This window comes from Cuculus canorus, chromosome 5 (assembly GCF_017976375.1).
Source record: "Cuculus canorus isolate bCucCan1 chromosome 5, bCucCan1.pri, whole genome shotgun sequence".
NCBI classification, from domain to species: Eukaryota; Metazoa; Chordata; class Aves; order Cuculiformes; family Cuculidae; genus Cuculus; species Cuculus canorus.
Window position 1 is genome coordinate 62,103,981 of NC_071405.1, and position 21,273 is coordinate 62,125,253.

Here is a 21,273-nt window from a genome sequence, read left to right on the forward strand (position 1 = left end):
TTTTCTTTTACTGGAAAAGTAAACTTGGGAGCTGAAGTAGTGTATAAGACAAATTTCTTGATGAGACTCATTTATAAAATTTTTGTCCCCCTGTGAAACATTTTCATATTTTTTTTTTCTTCAATATTTTGCAAAACTTTTTTGCTGAGTTTATATTCACAGCCTCTTATAATAGGAGAAAGAAATTTTTTTTATTCCTCTTTGGATACTTAATTTCTAGCATTAGGGCTAAAAGTTTCTGTATCATGGAGAAAGTTTTAAAGAATCTCCCCTCAGATTATTTTTCTTCCAGCATATTTAAGCTTTGAAAGCTTTGAAAAGGAGTGGGTTGCAAGGGTCTTAGGGTGATCTGATTATAAATCAAACAAAAAGTAGGAAAGGCACATGAAGTTCATCAGAAATTCATTGGAAGTGCAGAACTGGGAAACTCATATGGAAAGGTTTTTTAAAAAAAATAATTACAATGAGCATGGTAAGATTGTATTTACGGGCTTTCTTAATAATATTACAGTTGAAAAACAAGAATATTACATTTTTTGAGCAGATAATGTTTATCTTTCTTTCTTACATGACATCTTTTCAAACAATGGAAAACCTGATTCCTTTTCAGTTACTTTGAGGAACTGAATCAAGTGTGAATCTCACCAATAAAATCACTACCTGCATTTCAGACTTATTCCATGCCAGTGTAGCACTGCAGTATTTAAAACTTTTTTCTCCAAGTCTGCATCATTATTTGCAAATTACTAGTTGTAAGAAGCTGCAGACAAGGTGTAGGAACAAAGAATCTGGTTTTGATTTTAGCAGGTTTCAGCATAGCTTACCTGCATCAAAGGCTTCAACTAATAAACATCCATTTCATTTTTCCACCCAGTCTTTCTTGTAGGTATTTTTCCTTTTTTATGCTTCATGAAAGGCAGACTCCTGCCAGTGTTCTATCATTCCAGCAATATGTGCAATAGCCTAGCATAAAGATGTATAAAAGAAGTGCTGCTTGTCCAGGCTAAAGCTATTGCTTTTTTCACACACTTAATACAGTTTAATATCATTTTGTCTCCGAGTATTTTTCTTCACCACCTAAGCTATTAACAGTATGTGTCTTCTTCATGATTTTCAAAATTCTTTGGCCATCAATAGGATTCAGTGTTAATTTTTTCAAACTATCAGCTCAGTTTTGTCAACTAAGTAAAAAATCTTTTTACAAAATTAACTCAGATAACTATAATAGGCTTGTACCTGTATTTTAGAGTTGATCATGTTGAAACTGTTCATAAAATCCACATTGCTATTGGGAAGTGTTAGAAGAAGCATCTGCTTTTTGTTTTTAGTGTGTTTTTATTCTGCTGTAGCCACAAATAAATCAGTGTGCCCATTACTCTGGTATTGTATGTAGGGCCCTAAAGCCTGCCTACATAATGCTTTAAAATCTCATAGTGCCTTATGGTCTCCAATTTTACCATTGTTGCTCTTTAAGTATCTTCTCTGAATAGATGTAAATACAAAATAATAGCAAACTAACTCAAATCCAGAGTATAATAATCGTAGAATCATGGAATGGTTTGAGTTGGAAGAGACCTTAAAGATCATCTAGTTCCCACTCCACTGCCATGGGCAGGGACACCTCCCACTAGACCAGGCTGCTCAAGGCCCCATCCGACTTGGCCTTGAACACTTCCAGGGAGGGGACATCCACAACTTCCCTGGACGTTTTCCCCAACATTTAAGTAAATTAATGATTGTAACAATTCCGACAATTCAATTCTTTTTTTTTTTTTTTTTCCCTTAAAGATGTATTTCAATTCAAAGCAATACATTGTTAAAGAGATTTTTTTTGCTAGGTCATAGAAACATCAAATTGTTTAGGTTGGAAAAGGCCTTTAAGATCATGGAGTCCAGCCTGGGGAGGTCCCAGCTGACTGGAGATTAGCAAATGGGATGCCCATCTACAAGAATGGCCACAAGGAGGATCCAGGGAACTACAGGCCAGTCAGTCTGACCTCAGTGCTGGTAAAGCCTCTGGAGAAGGTTGTCTTGAGTGCCATTGTGTGTCAACAGGGTGATCACACACAGTCAGCATGGGATTAGGAGAGGCAAGTCCTGCCTGACTAACCTGATTTCCTCACTACAAAAAAGACATTGAGGTGCTAGAGCATGTCCAGAGAAGGGCAACGATGCTGGTGAAGGGTCCAGAGTCAAAGTCTTATGAGAAGCAGCTGAGGGAACTGGGGTTGTTTAGCTTAGAGAAAAGAAGGCTGAGGGGAGACATTATTGTTCTTTACAACTACTTGAAAGGCAGTTTTAGCAAGATGGGTGTAAGTATCTTCTTCCAAGTAACAAGTGATAGGACAAATGGAAATGGTCTAAAATTGCACCAGTGTGGTTTAGATCAGATACAAGGAAAAAATTCTTCACTGAAAGGGTTGTCAAGCATCAGCACAGGCTGACCAGGGATGTGATTCTGTCACCATCCTTGGAAGTATTTAGATAAGGTGTGTAGATGTGGTGCTTAGGGACATGATATAGTTTAGGGATGGAGTTGGCAGTGCTAGCTTAAAGGTTGGACTTGATGACCTTAATGGTGTTTTCCAACCTAAACATTTCAATGATTCTGTGAAAGTTTTTGAGCTAATTTCCTTCGAAAATCAGTATTGCCAACAGAGAAGTCCATGATCTCTGTATATTCACTATTTATCCTGAAATTTTAATAACAGAACTTTAAGATGTATTTTCTTGCTGTGCACATTTTGATCATTCTCCTGATCACTAAAGGATCAGCTGCACTGGGAATATTTTGTTTCCTAATTTATTCCTGCCAAAAAAAAAAGGAGAAAAACTCAGTCCTGTTGTTTGGAAATACCTGTGAGTTATTCAATATCTAAAATATCATGTTCTAATGATTAAGCAGCCTGTTTGCAAATCCTGTGGAGTCCTACAGACTCCTTCGCATCTGTCACTTCACTTACTATGTGAACTTGGACAATTCCAACTTCAGATCTTTGTTTCCCTGTTTTGAAAATTTGGGACAGCATAACATAACATGCTTATCCAAATTTTCTCTTTTATCTGTAATTAGAGAACAATAAGATATGTTCCTTTTCTGATATGAAGAACAAGAATAATGTTCATAGAATAGAATAAATTCCCTGAAAAAAGTGTTGGAAATAGTAATATATGTTCTTATCATATCATAAGGCTAATATAATTTGTTATGCTAAATTAAACTTGAATGTTATTCATTTCTTTTAATTAAATATCACTTGAAAAAGTGTATGCCAAATGACATGTAATTTATGTAGTTTGAAGGGATGTTTCCTGTATAATTGCCTACCCCTGTCTTCCTAATCTCACCCTTGCTCTCCCTTACACTCTCTTTTCAATTTTTGATGAAAAATCTGAGGTTTACAGTTGTGGAGAACTGTAATGCCTTAGGACAAATCCAAACTTCAGATTTGATCCTGGGCCATGTGAAAGCTATTTTGGAATCTCCCATTGACTTCAGGAATATTTGCCATTGATATATTTTTTCTTAGAAGCAAACAGGGATTTTTTGAAAAATTCCTAAAGTATTATTCAAGCTGTGTGAATTTCTATGAGTTTGTTATTTATCAAACAGCACAGTATGGTAGGACTATTCTATTTTACACATATATTTGCATATCAAAGTAATCACTGTGAGCTTCTAGTAGGGTAGTAAGAAACAGGACCTTTCCTGTTTATTTTCTAATTCTCTTGTCTATGGGAACAGTGCCTTGTTTCTTTATTTTGTTTATACATTACTTTAATTTAGCTGGAAAATACTGACTGCAGTGCACATTGTAGTTGCGCTGGACTATGCCAATAGTCTTTAACTCTCTATGGAAATAATACCTTGATCCAGAACTGTCCCATAAAGATCTGCTTTATCCTTACCAGAGTAAGTACATCACAGGATAATGTGGATGCTGAAAATCCATCACTCTTTAATATCCTGCTCCTTGATTTTGAAATCTATGTCAGTGCCGGGAAAGAAGGTAGGTTTCATATTGTCTTCGTGGGTCACTGGCAGGAAAAAAAAAAAAAACGTGGCCTTCCTGTCACAATGTGAAGACTGTTTGTGTCCACCCTATTTTCATCACTGTAGCCATACTACTTGGCAGTTGGCTTTGATCTCCTCTGGACCTCAACGTTGCGATCTAAATATTTTAGTGTGAAAAAAGGAAAAAGACCCACGAGCAAACTTACATATGCAGTATGGAAATGGTCAGGCCCTGAAGTAAAGCAGGAAACAGAATTAGGAGTATGGCAGATTGTATTATTTGCGTTACTTGCTGAAGTTAAAATTCTCCAAATACACTCTCCAGGCCAGCTAAGAGGTGGTGAAGACATGAATGAAAAGGCCAAATTGTTGTCTTCCACAATGAAGCACTGTGGATTTGTAGATGCTACTGTAGAATACCTCAGCATCAACAAGGAAATCTGCCTAAAATACTCCTAGAAGTTTCTGGGAGATTTGATGACCTTAGAGATCTTTTCCAACCTTAATAATTCTATGATTCTATCTTCATTCAGTCTGTATCACAGGTAGCCAGCCTAGGATTGATTAATTTAAGTAGTGCTGATCATGGTGGCAGATCAAGAAAAGTACATGGTAGGCTCCAAATGCATATTTGTACATTTTTTTTTTTTTGTCTCTCTGATAGCAAACATAAATAGCCAAATGAGCCTATAAGGCTACATTTCAGGTAAAAATTTTACATATCTGATATCATTAAAATCTGCAAATTGTCAAGAGATTGTAAAACCCTCTTTCAAAATGTTCTGTCCTTTATAAGACGAGGATTATTTCTGAGTTACTATAACCATGAAATAATCAGATTTCTTCAAATTTCAAGGAAAGCTATTACAAATGTCCAGGGCTGCGCAGACTCAGAAAAGATTATATAAAAGCAGAAAAATATGGGTTTTGGCATTTCCAAGTTGTCCAAGAGTTGTTCAGTTGTTATTAAGATGCCAAGTTTTTGTAAAGAGAACATAACACTTCTATGACTGGACTTTTCTTAAGTGCTATTTCACCCTTAACTCTTTTTAAAAATACCAAATGTTGACCCATTCATTAAATTAAAAATAAGAATCTGACTACCTTAAAATGAGTTAAGCTGTAGTACATCTTATTCTAGTACAACAGAACCATGCAACACTGAATAATGTAAGTACCAGCAATGTAAAAGGGTACTCATTTTTTTGCTCTCATTTTCAATCACATTCAAAAAGAAAAGAAAATTCAAACACAGAGAAAACTTTTTAATATGTCAAGGACAATGCTGGCAAAATTCTAAAGTGAATAAAATTAAAAAGCAATAGTTTTAAAATACTTCTCCTTCCATTATGTATTCTACATTATATATATTCCCTTGCATCAGCTGTTCTTATATAAGTTGTAGTGTGAGAAGGAAAAGCAGATCCTACAGAGCTGTTGAATTTCCCCTGCAAACTTGGTTAAGGAATCGGACTGGCAATAACTGGACTCTCATCTTTTGAATGTGCCAGTCTGTATAACCTTACTGACTCATCAAGAAACACTTGCTGTGCCATAAAAAATAAGGGTGTATCACACTGTCTCCCTGCTGCAGTGAAGGAAGAAAGAGAAGAACTGAATTTCTGAGGGGGAATTGAGATATAGGAACTGAATAAGCACCTAAGGATATGGAGTTATGATTGTGCCGTATGTGGACTTTCTTATTTCTAGTTTGATTTATGCCTAGAAAGATAACATTTTTTTTAGGTACAGCTAAAGAAAAAGAGTAAAATTTGGATAGGGGATAATAAACTCAGAAGTGTTCTAATGCTCTCAAAGCTGTAACTGCAAAAACAATCTAGTCCTGGATATACAACCATTAAGGAATTAATATATAAGAAATTCAAATAAATCATTAGATAAGTCCAGTGCAAAATAAATTTTATAAGCCCCACACAACCAATGTTGGTTTGGAAAAGCTTAAAAGAATGGATAAGGCAAATTCTAAGAGAAAGAAGGATTCAGTTAAGTAGATTAGCAGGCATTATAAGGGAAACTTAGTCTTAAACCCTCATTTTTTTCTCGGACATAACCTATTTCAAACTTCTGCAATTTAGGCTAAAACGTGAGGCCAAAAAGAATAAAAATACTGGAATAAATTCTGAATAATTAAGCTGGAGGTAGAAATAAAGTCTCCTGCACTCAGTAAGGTGCAAATGTAAAATAACAGATGCTCAGAAACTTTTTGTAGAGAAAAGTGGTATATAGGACACATTTACAACAATAGAAATGGGTCTGTATGCAATAGATTTCAAGCTAGCTCAGACTTTATTTAGTCCCATACTTCATCCCGGCTCCAGTGAAGTCAATTGAAGCTTTGCCCTTGAGTTTGACAGCAGCAACCTATGACACTAAGTTAATAACTTTATATTGTATACGTCATTATACCTTGTTTACTCATTGTCTACTGGCAAAATCAACACATGCCAGTAAGTATTCTTAAATTAAATAATTGCTTTCCATGGGGGAAAATTTGTGTTGTTTCCTTAAATCTGACAAACACTTGGATAATTTGCCACTTTGTCTTTATTTATACGTTCCTAAGAAGCCCTGAATAAAATTGAACATCTTGTCAAACTAGAGTAGCTCAGATAACTATTTTACTTTGTTTTCTTCACAAAAATATCTACCAACACACTTTTCATGGAATTAAGTATGGAATTTCACCTAGACCCTCAAAAAAATGCAAAATAAGTGTTTATATAGCAATATATCTTTCTCGTATATGTGTGTTTGTGTGTGTGTTGCAACCCTAAAAATATACATGCCTGCAAATATGTATATATTTTTGCTGCATGAAATGTAGAATTGTTGAAATGCTTATAAAATATGTAGCATCTTTTTCGATCACACCTTGCTGTCAGTACCTTGTGTTTCAACCCCAAGGTTCATTACTGCCTCCTTACTTTCTCTCTTTATTTCTTTGCCTCACACTGTAGCTCCAAATGACCAAACCAATAATCTAAGTTGAATTCTGCTGTCTTAGTCTAAAGTTATAGAAACGTTGCAGCAACATGCTCCTTAGGCCTCCTGGTTCCCTATAAACATGGCATGGAGTGAGTCACAATGGCCTATCACAGAGCCAGGAAGGAGCAAGGAGCAATTATTACCTGGGCTCCAAACCATGCTGTGTCTTGTCTGGGATGTAATTATACTTCAGTATCAACACAGAGCACACTGTTTGAGGACTGCTTAAAAAAATGTGGCAAAAATCCGAATGCATTTTTTTTGTATTCTTGAATATCTCAGACACAGTAATGTTACCATAAATTTTAACCATATACTAAGAAGTTGCAAGTATCTTACTTTTTACATTGGATATAAAATATATAAATAAACTGTACATTCATTTTAGTGACAGGCTTTTTTGTAATTTCATTTGTATTCTTTTGTACTGAAAAATTTGAAGAAGAGAACACGTTTAAAGAATGTAAATGTGATGTTCAGTGCAGTGTCATTGGATTATTCAACAGATCCAGATATACTGCTACTGTAAAAAAAGCATCTGACCTCTTAACTCTGAATTTTCTTTTGTGTTAGTAAGGATGAAGCATTGTTTTTACCCAGCCTTTGTTATATTCCTCAGAAGTAACTAAAAAGCAACTCTTACCCTAAAAATACTATATGTACTGCTTTCCTTCACTTCCAAGAACTTCTTTTATAAATCCTCCAAACACTGTCTCAGTGCTCCAAGGGGGGGAACAGTCAAAGAGATAAAGAATAGAGAACATGAACAGCATCTCAAGCAATGTGTATTGTGTCAAGACCTCACACTCTGAAATTTTGTATTGTAACAGTGGTAAGTATGCGACTCATCCTATCTGCTTATTCAAAGAAGGTACTGCAGAACTACGCAGTAATACGGAGCCACTGATGTGCTGGTTTTTGTCTTTTTTGTTGAAAGCTGTACAGGAAAGCTAACTTAAACAATATTAAAACTATATTCTAAATTCAAATAATGCAAGATAAAAATAAATCATGAAGATTATTGCATTGATTATTTCCACTTACAATAAAGAAGAGGGAGGAAGATACAATGGAATTGAAGAGTTGGAGCTGAAAAGCCCTTGTTACAGTTGCACAAATATTTTATGAGAGTGTAAGAGATATAAATTCTCCCTTGGTGGAACAAAGCTGGGCTATTAATGTGTGCAAATTTCCTTTCCTCACTAAAGGACCAAAGGGGATGAGTGAAGTTGGCAGGGCTGACACTTGCAGTATTGTTTCTGAGGAACCAGAGTTGCATTGTGGTTTGGATCTCCTGTTGGTGATGGCAGTGGATGCTGAGGAAAAATATTTCTGCATGGGTTGGTAGATGGAGGGAGCCTCGCCTTGTCCACTTTCAAACATCCACCAGTATTTGGTTGGCCACCAGAATTATTATCAGAAAGAAAAATTCTCCCCCTTCTTAAAAGTAGATATAGTCACAAGCTTCATTGTGCACCTATATTATCTAAAAGACTTCATTGCCCAGCAATCGCCTTCCAGTAACACTGCAGGACAGCAATTGCGCTTAGCAACAGAAAGTTGTAATCAAAGTCCATGAAATAGATTGACACGCCTCAGTTATTCTTCTTCTTCCTCCTTCTCCTTAACACATTCAATACAGAGCACTACTGCTCTAAACCAATCAACTACTATGAAATCTAAATGCTATGTTAATGATTTAGGGGTTTTAATGAACTTACTCTCTTATGCTGAACTCTGTAAGTACTAAAAGGCAGATGTTTTTTAATGTTGGGTCTCAAATGATGAAACATCTGTGAAAAGTTATTTCTCATGCCTGGCTTATGTGCAGAAGACACCTGCACCTCATTCTCAGACTGCTATTTCTTGAGATGATTCCTTAGTGACTATATTACCTTTGGGATCCCCGGGCATATGGGAGGGCAAGAAGTTGCAGAGCAGCTATATCCAAGGCCTAACTGCAGCAGGAAATTGTGGTAGGGATGATCAATGAGTGAACCATTGTGCAAGAACAGAGAAAAAGCAGAGTGAGAGTGGTAGCAGGCAGAAAAGGAGACTGGCCTAAAATGGAGATGCATCATCAAACAAAAGGGCTTAGCTGCCTAAAGTGCTGCCTTCTGAGTACAAGGGAGTTAACTGTGTGGCCACATGACAACATGACTACAATAGAGGAAGGGGGCATGTGGGTTTGTGGAGACCAGGATGCATCTACTACATTTTTCCACAGCAAATTAGGAGTACAATAACTTAGAATATTACCCACACTGATAACAGTAAATTGCTTGAGTAGTAAATGATTTAGTTTCCATAATTACTTTACAGTAAAGTAGTTATGATTAGGGGACAGAAGAAATCATAATATCCCATAAATATTCAGAATACGAAACATGCATTTGATGCCGTCTCCAATATTATGACATTCCTGTTCCATTTGCAGTTGCTGTGTATCAGTGTAGCCCTACTGATGTTTAAGGAGGAATACATGGAAGTATTCCAGGTAAAGAGCTTTCCCTATGGTTTATAACACTTAAACATTCTGTCACATATAATTATTTAGAAGCCAGGAAGAAATATAACATAGGTTAAATAATTAATTAATATTTTGAAAGGTAAATTCTCATATAAACTTTTCACACCTTCCTTATGAGGTACGTAATCTTAGGAACAGTTTAATCATGGAGCTTTGGTAACTTGTCTCACTTTGACTGCAGTGGGTGCAGGAGTGACCACATAAGCAGCTCCACTGACAGACCCAAGAGGGCAGTTATTCTCAGGAGAGAGCGGCTGACTAATGTGAGAGAGAAACTGGTGAAGCAAATATAGAAGAAAAAGACATATATGCAGATCCTTATACTGGTACATAGCCTGAGTTTAGGCTTATTGAAACTTCACTAAGATGATTTAAACTAACCTGTCAGGCTTCATACTAAAATGGATTAAGAGTGTTCACACAATCTGCTAATGACGTCCAGCTACTAATCCACTTGAGCTGACAGGTTAGTATCAACCAATTTTGAACTACACTGTATTAGTGGAAACTCCAAATCCTGGTGATTATTGACTTAATTGGATAAAAACAGTATATCAGATGCTCTGGGAGCAATTTCTTCTACCTCAATGAATCACAAGGCCCAGGCAACACGGGCAAAAGCGGCTATCAAACTGAAGAAGTGTATGTACCTATTAAAAACAATCTGTCTACTCTGCAGAGAAAAATCTTATTGCCCAAAGGTATTTCTTTTTGTGTATGGTACTTGAATTACAGGTTATGGTTTGATTTTTTACAATAAGGTTTTGCTCACAGTTGCTACCCATACCACCATAAGTAGCCAGTGCATTTACATTTGCACAAAAGAAAACTTGTGTTGTCTTTTAAAGACTGTTCTGAGGATGCTCTGAACGCCAAATTTGCCTTCCGAAAAAGACAGTAAGCCTCAGTGAGACCCAGACATTGCTGGAAGACATGCCTCCTCATGTGAAATCCAAGTGCGTAAGTATGCCTATTGGCTCTGAATACACTGCTCCAGAGATAGCTTTTTGGATTTGAAGTGAGCTTTTCAGAAGACACAGCAATACTAAAGACACATGGCTACTCCCAAAGCATCTAAAAGAACAGAGCAGTTTTAGCCCCTTCTCACCCAAGCACAAGTCTCTGTCCTTATGATCTGGCACCTTACCAGGCAAAGTGATACCACAGAAGTACCTCTCAACACTTAGACAGCCATGGCTGTGTATGATTTTATCTTACCCTATCACTATTATAGCTTAAATATCTGATTTTCTAATCATAGTAGTTTAGATCAAAAACATGTTATGCTATGTGCAAGAAAAGGGACAATTTTGTCAAAGACACAAAATCTACTTTCTGAGATCAACACTCAGAGGAGGAACTTCTGCTCTGCACTTCCTTATTGCCTTTAGTCTAGAACATTTTGTTTTCATTTGTTTTGGTACTGCTGATATATATAATGTGCTCAGCCTTTTATTTTTTGGCTTTGTTGTCACAAGTATTGCTTACCTTGTACCTTGTAGATTCATTATGTGTTTTCCTGATGATATATCACACTATATGTAATTGTGGTTATCACCTATATATACAAGTAATATAAATGTTTTCTTTTTTTCTTTCTTCCTTTCTTTCTTTTTTTTCTTTCTTTTTTTTTTTTTAATGCAGTAGCAATTGCACCAGCTTCCAGTCTTATGTACCACTTTCTTCTTCAGAATGAAGCTGGCAATTCTCATCTTGAATAGCTTTAAAATTGCTCATAGCAATCAATGACAACTGAGGCATCACTAAAGAATTTCTTTTATCTCCAAGCTCCAATTTAGATCAGTCATTAAGCTTGAGTAAGCTTGAGCTGTCAGAACATTGTCCCTCATCACATGCTCTAAGCACAAAAAGTCAACTTCAAAATCAAATTTGTTCTATCTCTTACTACATTTTGTAATGGTCTGGTATGAACAATAAACTTTACTGAAATAGTACTGTCAATCTTTAGAACTCAGATAACTATATGGGCTTTTTATCTAAGGAAGGCTGCTGTACCTCAAATATGATCCACACTAAATCATTTTCTTATATTCTTTTATGCTGTTTGATCTTGTTAGAAATCTATACTACATTGCTGTCTAGTGCCTTTTTTTATAAGTATACATTTTAAAAACATGAAATGAAAGTATAAATTCAAATATGAGAAAGAAAACCTCTAAGTATCTAAATATCAGATGTATCAAATATACAAAGATTCACAGATACTCTTTTGCAATGTCTGTATATCAGCAGTCTGTTTCAGACAGCATTCAGTCTTAAAAGAAAAAGTGCCAATTTCAAACATCTGCTTAGGCAATATTTCTGAATTTATACTGAAGCCTTTTAAACTGTCTCTTAAAATAAACCATGGTCATTTTTTAATTCTTCATATTCACCTGGAATCTCATTTCATGAGCGGATTGAAGCTGAAAACAAAACTCTGGCCAGAACAAGTTGTTCAACCTTCTGAGTGATCTGATTTTTTGCTTAAGGCCTAATAATGGAAGATAACGGTTTCAACAAGTTTCGTCCTTAACAAATGAAAAAGAACATGACATTAGATGCAAACATAACCAGACAGAGATATTTCTGATTAGCTTCTATTCATCTACAGTTATATAAAGATGCATAAATAAAAAGTGAGGGAACTGAAGAGCTTTTGGATGAGTACATGTGGTTATATAAGCATGTTGAATACAAAGTTGGAAAATAAGAGGGTGGTTCTTAACTATGACGTGTGTAACCTAGCCTCACTTTGAACTGATTGAAGTGTTCATTCTTTGGCCCTCCAATTGTCAGTCGTAAAGGCATAGCTCATTAGGAGAAGTACACAAATACTATTTTACTAAGGTGCTGCTGTAGGAAAAAACTTTATGATCAAAGCAAAAATAGGCTGGCAGAAAGAAATAACACCACCACTCTTTTATAATGATGAACAAATTTTTTATTAATCTTGATATGCTGACACATCAGATATATATTTCAATGAGACTGTATGAACTTACAGGTACTCATCCCTCAGGTAGGCACCATTTTTAATGGCAGGAATCTAAGACAAGATTTTAAAATGTAGCCAATGATTTCAGGAAAATTCTTTCAGAAAGGAGAGAATGTACAGCGAATGCTGCTGACTATTTTTGGTCTACAACCCTTAAAATCAGTGGATAGTTTTCAGATTATTGAGTTTTCTTGAGATGTGACACGACAGAAAATTTTGGTTTAAGTACTGAAATATAATACTGTCTAGCTTGGTGAGAAAACGCAATTCTTTACTAAGAATATTATATTTTCAAAGAAAGATAAGTGGAAAGTAAAGTGTTTATTTTGGCTCAGAAAGCAGAGAAATCCACAGTATGGTCCAGACTTTGAATTCTTTTTGGAAATAAGCAAGAGGAACTGATGTGTTATGAACTCAAGCATTTTTGCTGCCGAATGTATTCTGCTGTGAAACGGGAAATCTGGATCAGGACAGACTTGGGAAGTGTTAGGACTAATGTCTAGAAAGTAACTTGCTAGGACAGTCATGTAAATGACAGAACTTTGCTTACTAAAAATGTCATTGTGTCAAAATATTAAATACTAGATTAAAACATATTCATATATATTTTCCTAATCTATTCTACTAACTAGAACACGGTAATTTCAAAGTATATATTCACACAACCTGGCTTATTGAAACAACCTGCAAGTGATCCCTTTTTAAACCATTACTTCTTATTAACTCATGTACAGGTTTGCCGCAAATGGTAGGCTGAATCTTGTCAAATCAAGACGTCTCTGAAGAATTCCAAGGTTTGGCTTGAATCCTCCACTGTACAGTAAAGCAACAAACTGTGAATAGTAAAACCTGAACAACAGAACTGCATACACAGTTTGACTTCCATATCTCTGTACAATGCTTAAGCAAATGTTCCAGTTGGTCACTTAGCAACATTCCCTATCGCCTGATGTAGTCACTTTTACCTCGTGTACTTAGTTCACAGAAATATCAGTGGAAAAATCCGGTTTGGTAGCAATATGTATCCACTTTGCACAATAGTAAATGACTACACAAAGTGTAAGTCAGCAAAGATCATGCCTCAGACAGTCACGCAGCTCTGCTGTCTGGCATTCATTCCATGGTCTCAAATTCCCATACAGTATTACATGATTTCTGAATCTGGTAAGAGATGCTTAACTGATATCCTCAGAAAAAGAAATTGAATGACCATGTCATTACAAAATCTTTCTGTAACAGAAAGACTCAAGACTTTGAATGCTGATTAGTTGTCAGTCTTTGTTGAATTTAAAAGCAAAGTAGGGATCGTTAGCCAGGCACTTAAAAATATTTCAATTTATTCTTGAAAAATTTAGATCCCAAATAATGGAAACATTGAAAATGTTTGTTTTTTTTTTACTTCCCTCGGGCTATATCCAAACACAGTGGAGAAGTAAATACTTAATAGATAATTTTGGAGATATATATATATATTTATTTATATTTATTACTCCAGTATGTTTCTGATACCCAGGCTATCAGTAATTAATTCTATAGAACAGGTAATAAATAGCTGTAGCGATATGAGTCTAGATCGTCAAACCCCTAAAGAAGGAATAGGCCATTTTAACCTTATAGCCTTTTATGCTCTTAATTACTTGATTTATCATGTATTGTTATTGCTTAAACACTTCTGGTTTACTCTAGCTAGCAGAGAATGCAAAAATAATAATAATTATTGCTGATATCAGTCAGATAATTTAAAAAGTTGTACTTCTGTACCACTGAGATTTAAAATATTGTCTACAGTTATTATTTAAGCTAAAATATAGGAAATAGCTTCCTTCCATATGCATATAATACATATACATAAATGTTACAAGCTTAAATATATATAGTAAGATATATTTTCCAATTACCTTAGTTTAATTACTTCTGTGAATTATTATTGATTGCATTCCTTCATGTGAAAATTTAAAATAAGCATAATAATAAAAAGATTGCATTGCGATATTCATTTTCAATGAATTTTTATTTAAAGATAGTCTCAAGTACTCTCATTTTCATTCTGATGCTATTCTTCAGTTTCAGAAGTACACGTGAATTAGATCCATGCCTAAGTGAGGATTACTCACAGCTATTTGCAGGTACTAAAAAAAAAGCCTACACATAACAGTTAATCTTACTGGATAATACTTGCCAACAACATTTAGTAAGGAATTAAGAACAGATTCAGGAAGTTAAACTCAGAAAAAAAACCTCAACAACTTTAAAATAATTCCTCAGAGATATGAGATATTTTTATTATTTAAGTTACTAAAAGAAGACCTAGAGCCTGCTCAATATAACAACGAAGCCAGACTGAAACGGAAAAAAAAGGGTGCTTATTTGCAGAAGCCATCCTAGGGTAGTGCAAGTACACAAGTGGCTGACAAAGCCCAACCAGTGACCAATGCCCACTAACGCTTTCAACAATGTGATGTAGATAACCATGTCTGTTGTGTTTGAAATTGGTGGACAGGTCTTTCTAAGTGGCTGCAGTAATAAAATGAAGGTGAATAACAAAGAAATGAGGAGAAAAAGAGACATTGTTTTTCTGCTTTTCAATAGAAGGCCAAAAAGTCTTTTTGTAGACATGCTTATGACACTCCTACTCTTTCCTCTGGCAACTCTTGTTGCTTGTTTGTCAAGGCAAAAGTGATAAAGAAGAAAAGTGTGTTCTTTCTTTATCATCATATTTGTTTTCATGTGCTTTCCTTTGGCTTTAAACCTTGTATATTAGTGACCGTTGTGTTTACACAGTGCTGACGGCTGCTGAAAACATTTCATCCCATATGGCACAAAGAAGAACAAAAAAGGAAATAGTCATAAAGAGCTGCTATTCTTTTTCAAGATTTCCTGTACTTCTACTTTCTTAGCGCTATGTAACATTGCATTTCACATCACAGAATGAACGAAAATATACAGGAGATTGTCTTCAAAGACAAAGAGACATCTTAGATTGTTCTGCTTTCTTGTTCTTTTGTTGCCAAGATTAGTGGGCATAGTAATGAGTGGCAGCTAAAATTTAGGAACATTTTCAAATTACACTCTGTGCTTTTGACAAAGAGGTTCCCATATGATCAAAATTTAGAAGTGAAAGGACACCTTGTCTTACCAAAAAGAACAACTTGTTAATATCTAATATAAACAAGTGATGGATACTGATATGTCCAACATAGAACAAGTTTATGCATTAGTTTGTGTGGGTTTCTGTGTTTTATTTATAATTAATTATTTTACTAAAGCTGTTTGAAATAGATTTAGATGAGAAAATTAAATTAGAAATCTTTTATACTCCCATTACAAAAAAACTAACACCCTGAAAAGTGACAACTTCCGGATTTTGTAATGTTAACAAAGAAAAACATTTTCAATTCTGCAAAACTAATAAACACACCCACCTGGTTACCCAGCTACACATATACATATATTATTTTTTTGATGATATACAATTATTTTGCATGATATTTTTTTTTACAAAAGACTTTTATTTACTTTTTAATAAATCTAAAAGAATTTTTGGAAAAGATTACATTTTCCAAGCAAATAGGCAAGACTTTAAACAGATCAATCTATACAACACATTTCTATTCTACAAACTTTTCAGTAATATATTATTGATAGCCTTAGAATATCATCCCCCATCCTGTACTGAAACTGCAGATCGCCCTAACCCAAGCGTAGGACCTTGCACTTGGCCTTGTTGAACCTCATGAGGTTCACACAGTCCCACTTCTCCATCTTGTCTAGAATGGAATACTGTGGGTTTTTTTCCTTTATTAGTATTTAAACAATGGTCTTTTAATTTCTGATCTAAGGAAGCCAGACCATAGCACCGTAGAAAGTGCAGATTCTGTTGAAGATATCTTCCTGCAGGCATTGTTATGTACCCAGTGTCTTATTTTACTTACTTTTTATTAAGTTACAGTACTAACACTCACCTTTATATGCAATTACCAGAGCTCTCATTGTAGATTGTCACTGTTTCATCAAGGAGACTATCCCCAAGATTTTTGTTTTTCACTATTCACTAGTTCCAAATCCTCAAGCTCTTCTTACTCAGGACTCAATTACTGGATAAGAACTACCAGCTGAGAGTTTGCAGTTCTCAGTATTTCGGGAGTTCCAGGTGGGCAAATGAATATCTATTTACTGTAAGCTGCAATATATATCTTAGAGCTCACTGCTGTCTTGAGTTGAATAGTGTGAATCAGCTCTGAGTTAGCAGGAGTAGGAGGGACTGCAAATCAACCATGTTCTTGACTGCATTGTAAAAAGAAAAAAAAAATAATTGTGAATGAACAACACTTAGGATTAATAGAAAGTGAAAAAGATTTAAAAAAAAAGAAAGGAAGGGAAAGAAGACAATTTGATGTTACAGATAGATAAACTGCAGTATGAAAAATATAAGATCATTATGTACTTATTGTTACATATTCAGTATTGTAAGTAGTCTTTTAGCTTATAATGTTTTCCAAGCCAATGCCAAAAAAAGGCTTGCAGTACTGGCAGATATGTTCATTTCAGTTGTGTACATACATAGGGAACACACCATCTTGTTTGTAGTCAGTTTTTTTCATCAGAAATTGCACATCAGTAAATTTCAGTCTAGTTGTCAGGGAAGTAAAAAATGGTTACATTTCAGAAGTATATCACACAAGAATGTATTGCACCTGCTTTGGAGATAATACTGAACTTTATTGTTTAATTCAAATCATGTCTCCTTATAAGAAGCTACTGAATAAACAAAATCTGACATTATATGGAGTAGAACATGTAAAATGGGGAAAAAATAAATAATTTATCTCTTTCAAGTTGTTTATCAAAGAAAATGTTGCTGAACAATTGAGGATTTTGTATAATGGCTGCCTAACTCAAAGGCTTGCAGAATCAGAGGAACAATAGTCATTCTTCCTGCATAAACATGCAGAAGTATTATTGGTTGTAGGAAAGTATATTCTTGTTTGTAGTCAAAACACTCCAAGACCTGTCTTTAAGGTCATCCCTTTTTACTCTAAGAATCCTGCTGTTTCACTGTTTACACATACCTTTTGTGTGAGTTGCGTAAGAGCAGACCCAAGCCTTCTTTGGGAAAGATGTAGAATATGAGCCTAATCTCTACAGAAATTTCAGTACTTTTAACCCCAGCTGGAAGCAGTTCCCTTCCTGAAGCCAAACTATGGCTTCATGGAAGAGTAAGGCTTGAGGCATCCCTTATCCTGTGCACTACAGACTAACTTCAGCAGATTCTGCTGTCAGGTCTGACTGTAATTTTTTTGTGGGGGCCACTCATTGGGTCCTATGTCTCGCTCTACCTTCAGCCTCGATATTATTTATTGAATTTTCATATCCAGTTGAGATGCATGGACTTTGCTGAGTGGCTACCTGCTGTTAACTAAATGTTCTGAGAGTCCTCGGGATATTTCTTGTCTTTAGAGATGGATCTCTGGCTGTTAACTAAATGTTAACTAAATGTTCTGAGAGTCCTCAGGATATTTTTTGTCTTTAGAGATGGGATCTCTGGCACAACATGGCCAGGTTGTCCTCCATCGTGGGACTGTCTCCTTTACCTCACTGAAGTAGTTTTCAACTAACCCCTTTTTTTAAAAAAAAAAAAAGTTTACTTTTTAATTTTTTTTTACTTATCAGAAAGGATTAGCAGCTCACTAGATATTGCAAAAATTATCGTGGGATATACAAACACGGTAGAAGAAAATTCTGAAAAGTCATTTGTTCTCATACAGCGTAATGAAGGATAAAATATATCCCTCTGTTGCCTCAGCAGACAGCAATGTAGGATTTCGACCCCCTCCTCAGGGCGGGCGCGCGTAATGGCGGCGCTTCCCCCTTCTCCCCCCTCCCCGCGCCGGGCGAGGAGGGGCGACCCGCGGTGCTGAGTCAGAAACGGTCATCCCCGATCATGGAGGGGCTGGAGGACACCAGGCGCGCCCGACTCTGACGGCACCTGCTCCATTTGCAGATGAAAGAAGCTGTCAGGGCCAAGCTTCCCCGTGAGAAGCTAACCATTGCAGGAGCCCGCCTGGGAGAACCAGCTGATAGACCTCAAAGGCTTCACTGTGATGAATGAAACTGAGCAGACGTTGTCGCTATGTGGATGAGGTCATCAGAGATGCACCTTGGATACTGACGCCTGAATTCCTTGAAAAACATAAGATTGACTTTGTAGCCCATGATGATCTGAACAGGCTGGAGCGCTGGGCTGAGACCAATGGCATGAGGTTTAACAAGGCCAAATGCCGGGTCCTGCACTTGGGGCACAACAACACCACTATGCAGTGCTACAGACTGGGGGAAGAGTGGCGAGAAAGCTGCCTGGAGGAGAAGGACCTGGGGGTGTTGGTTGACAGCCAACTGAACATGAGCCAGCAGTGTGCCCAGGTGGCCGAGAAGACCAATGGCATCTTGGCTTGTATCAGACACGGTGTGACCAGCAGGTCCAGGGAGGTGATTCTGCCCCTGTACTCGGCACTGGTGAGACAGCACTTTGAGTACTGTGTTCAGTTCTGGGCCCCTCACCACAAGAAGAATGTTGAGGCTCTGGAGCGTGTCCAGAGAAGAGCAACGAAGCTGGTGAAGGGGCTGGAGAACAAATCTTATGAGGAGCGGCTGAGAGAGCTGGCGTTGTTTAGCCTGGAGAAGAGGAGGCTGAGGGGAGACCTCATTGGTCTCTACAACTACCTGAAAGGAGGTTGTGGAGAGGAGGGAGCTGGGCTCTTCTCCCAAGTGTCAGGGGACAGGAATGGCCTCAAGCTCCACCAGGGGAGGTTCAGGCTGGACATCAGGAAAAATTTTTCATGGAAAGAGTCATTGGGCACTGGCAGAGGCTGCCCAGGGAGGGGGTTGAGTCACCTTCCCTGGAGGTGTTTAAGGGATGGGTGGATGAGGTGCCAAGGAGCATGGTTTAGGGAGTGTTAGGAATGGTTGGACTCAATGATCCAGTGGGCCCTTTCCAACCTAGTGGTTCTATGATTCTGTGACATCCCGTACTCCTTCACTGGCCGGGATGATGTGTACAAACACATAAAGGAGGCAGGAATGTTCATACCAATGCAGAGAACTGAAGGTATCTGCACATCAGATATCACAAGGGTCATCCGGGACTATGATGTGTATGCCTGGTGCAACCGCTAACAGGGATACACCACTAAAGAGCTGAATGTTATTTTTATAGATGAGAAGAAATATAACTAAGTGGATAAAATGAAAGAAAAAGTCAAGCATGTGGAGGAAAAATCAAAAGAATTTGTTTACAAGGTGGAAGATAAGAGCCATGATCTAGAGCCATGACCTCATTCAGAAATGGGAGGAAACGTCCAGGGAATTTATTGGCAACTTTTTAGAGCTGTTTGGACCTGACAGAGCTTGGAAGCAGGTGTTCCAGGAATTAAGTGGCCGAATGATCCAGGCTTTTTCTCCCTGGCAGGGCCCAAACAGCAGTCGTACACTAGGCCATTCCCCATCGTGTTCTCCATCTCCACTCTGGGTCTTCAATAAAGCTTCCCCTCCTTCTTCTCCAAAAGCTGCCTCTGGCTCCCTCAGCAGCATGAGTGAGGGAGACAAGGATGAAAAGTAAAATAAAGATTTCCATTTCTGCTATTCCATTGAGGTTTTTCTTAAATAGGAACAATTTTATATTTGCTCTGTAAGATTCTTAGTGTGGAGAACTACCCACATACAACTTCTGAGATGTTGCCTCTGATCAGTCAGCAAACAGCTTGTAAATGTCTAGTCACCAAATATAGGATCAAGACAAATATGTGTCCCCTGGGGCTTTTTGGAAAGTAAGAGGTGTACCTCAGTTCAAAACGAAGTACAGACTGGACACTGATCCATACACAAATTCTCAAAATAACTTTCAGTGTTCCCAAACTTAAAACCTCAAAAGGAATACAAACATATGAAAACCATTATTTTCCTCCTCTGCCTAAAAGGTCTTATGAGTACGTAATTATATTCCATGTCTGGTCAGCTGGGATAACAATTTTACCTCCATCTTCCTTTTTTCCAATGTAAGTTTAATTTATGCTTCCTTTTCTACTGTCCCTACTGCACTTCTAAGGCCTCCAGAGTAACAGAAGGTAAGAAATACTGACAGAATAAGGAAAATCTCTGGGCAACTCATGCAGATTAAGCAAACTCTTTCTGCAGATAGCAGCAGGAGTGGAATCTCCTACACCTTTCCCAGGAATTAATACTATTCCTGACCTCTTACAACTTTGGAAAACTATTGTGTACTTTAGGTCTTCTTGTAGATGTGTGAATATATCTGTTATACTGATCATAAATATCTGTAACTTCAAATTATTGAACCTATGTGTGTTTTCCCTCTTAGCAGTTTGTTAACAAAGAAGACCCCACACATCCACCTACCCTGGTTTCTGAGTCCTAATAATCAGTGGTGACTGGCTGGAGAAGACTGTATATGGCCAGCATATGATGTTATTCTCTTAGTATTGCCTCTAAGCCTTCAACAGTCTGTGGCCTTGGGTCTTCCTGAGCTGGAAGTGGTGTTTTCTGTTTAAAAGTAACATGAAATCTATTCTTTTTTTATGGAACTTCCGTATCTTGGTAGTGGGAAAACCTGGATACATTTACCTTAGGCCTAAAACCTTGCAAATACAGTTGTATTAGTGTTTATCCCAAGTTTACAATCTGGCATGCACTGACCTTTCTGGGGAATCT

The 21,273-nt window shown here is 36.8% G+C and overlaps 1 pseudogene; it reads left to right on the forward strand.

Annotated features, from left to right (window-relative positions):
• The first annotated feature begins 8,240 nt into the window (after nucleotides 1-8,240).
• LOC104061670 (choline-phosphate cytidylyltransferase B-like) lies at nucleotides 8,241-20,895 on the forward strand (annotated as a pseudogene).
• The last annotated feature ends 378 nt before the right edge of the window (nucleotides 20,896-21,273 follow it).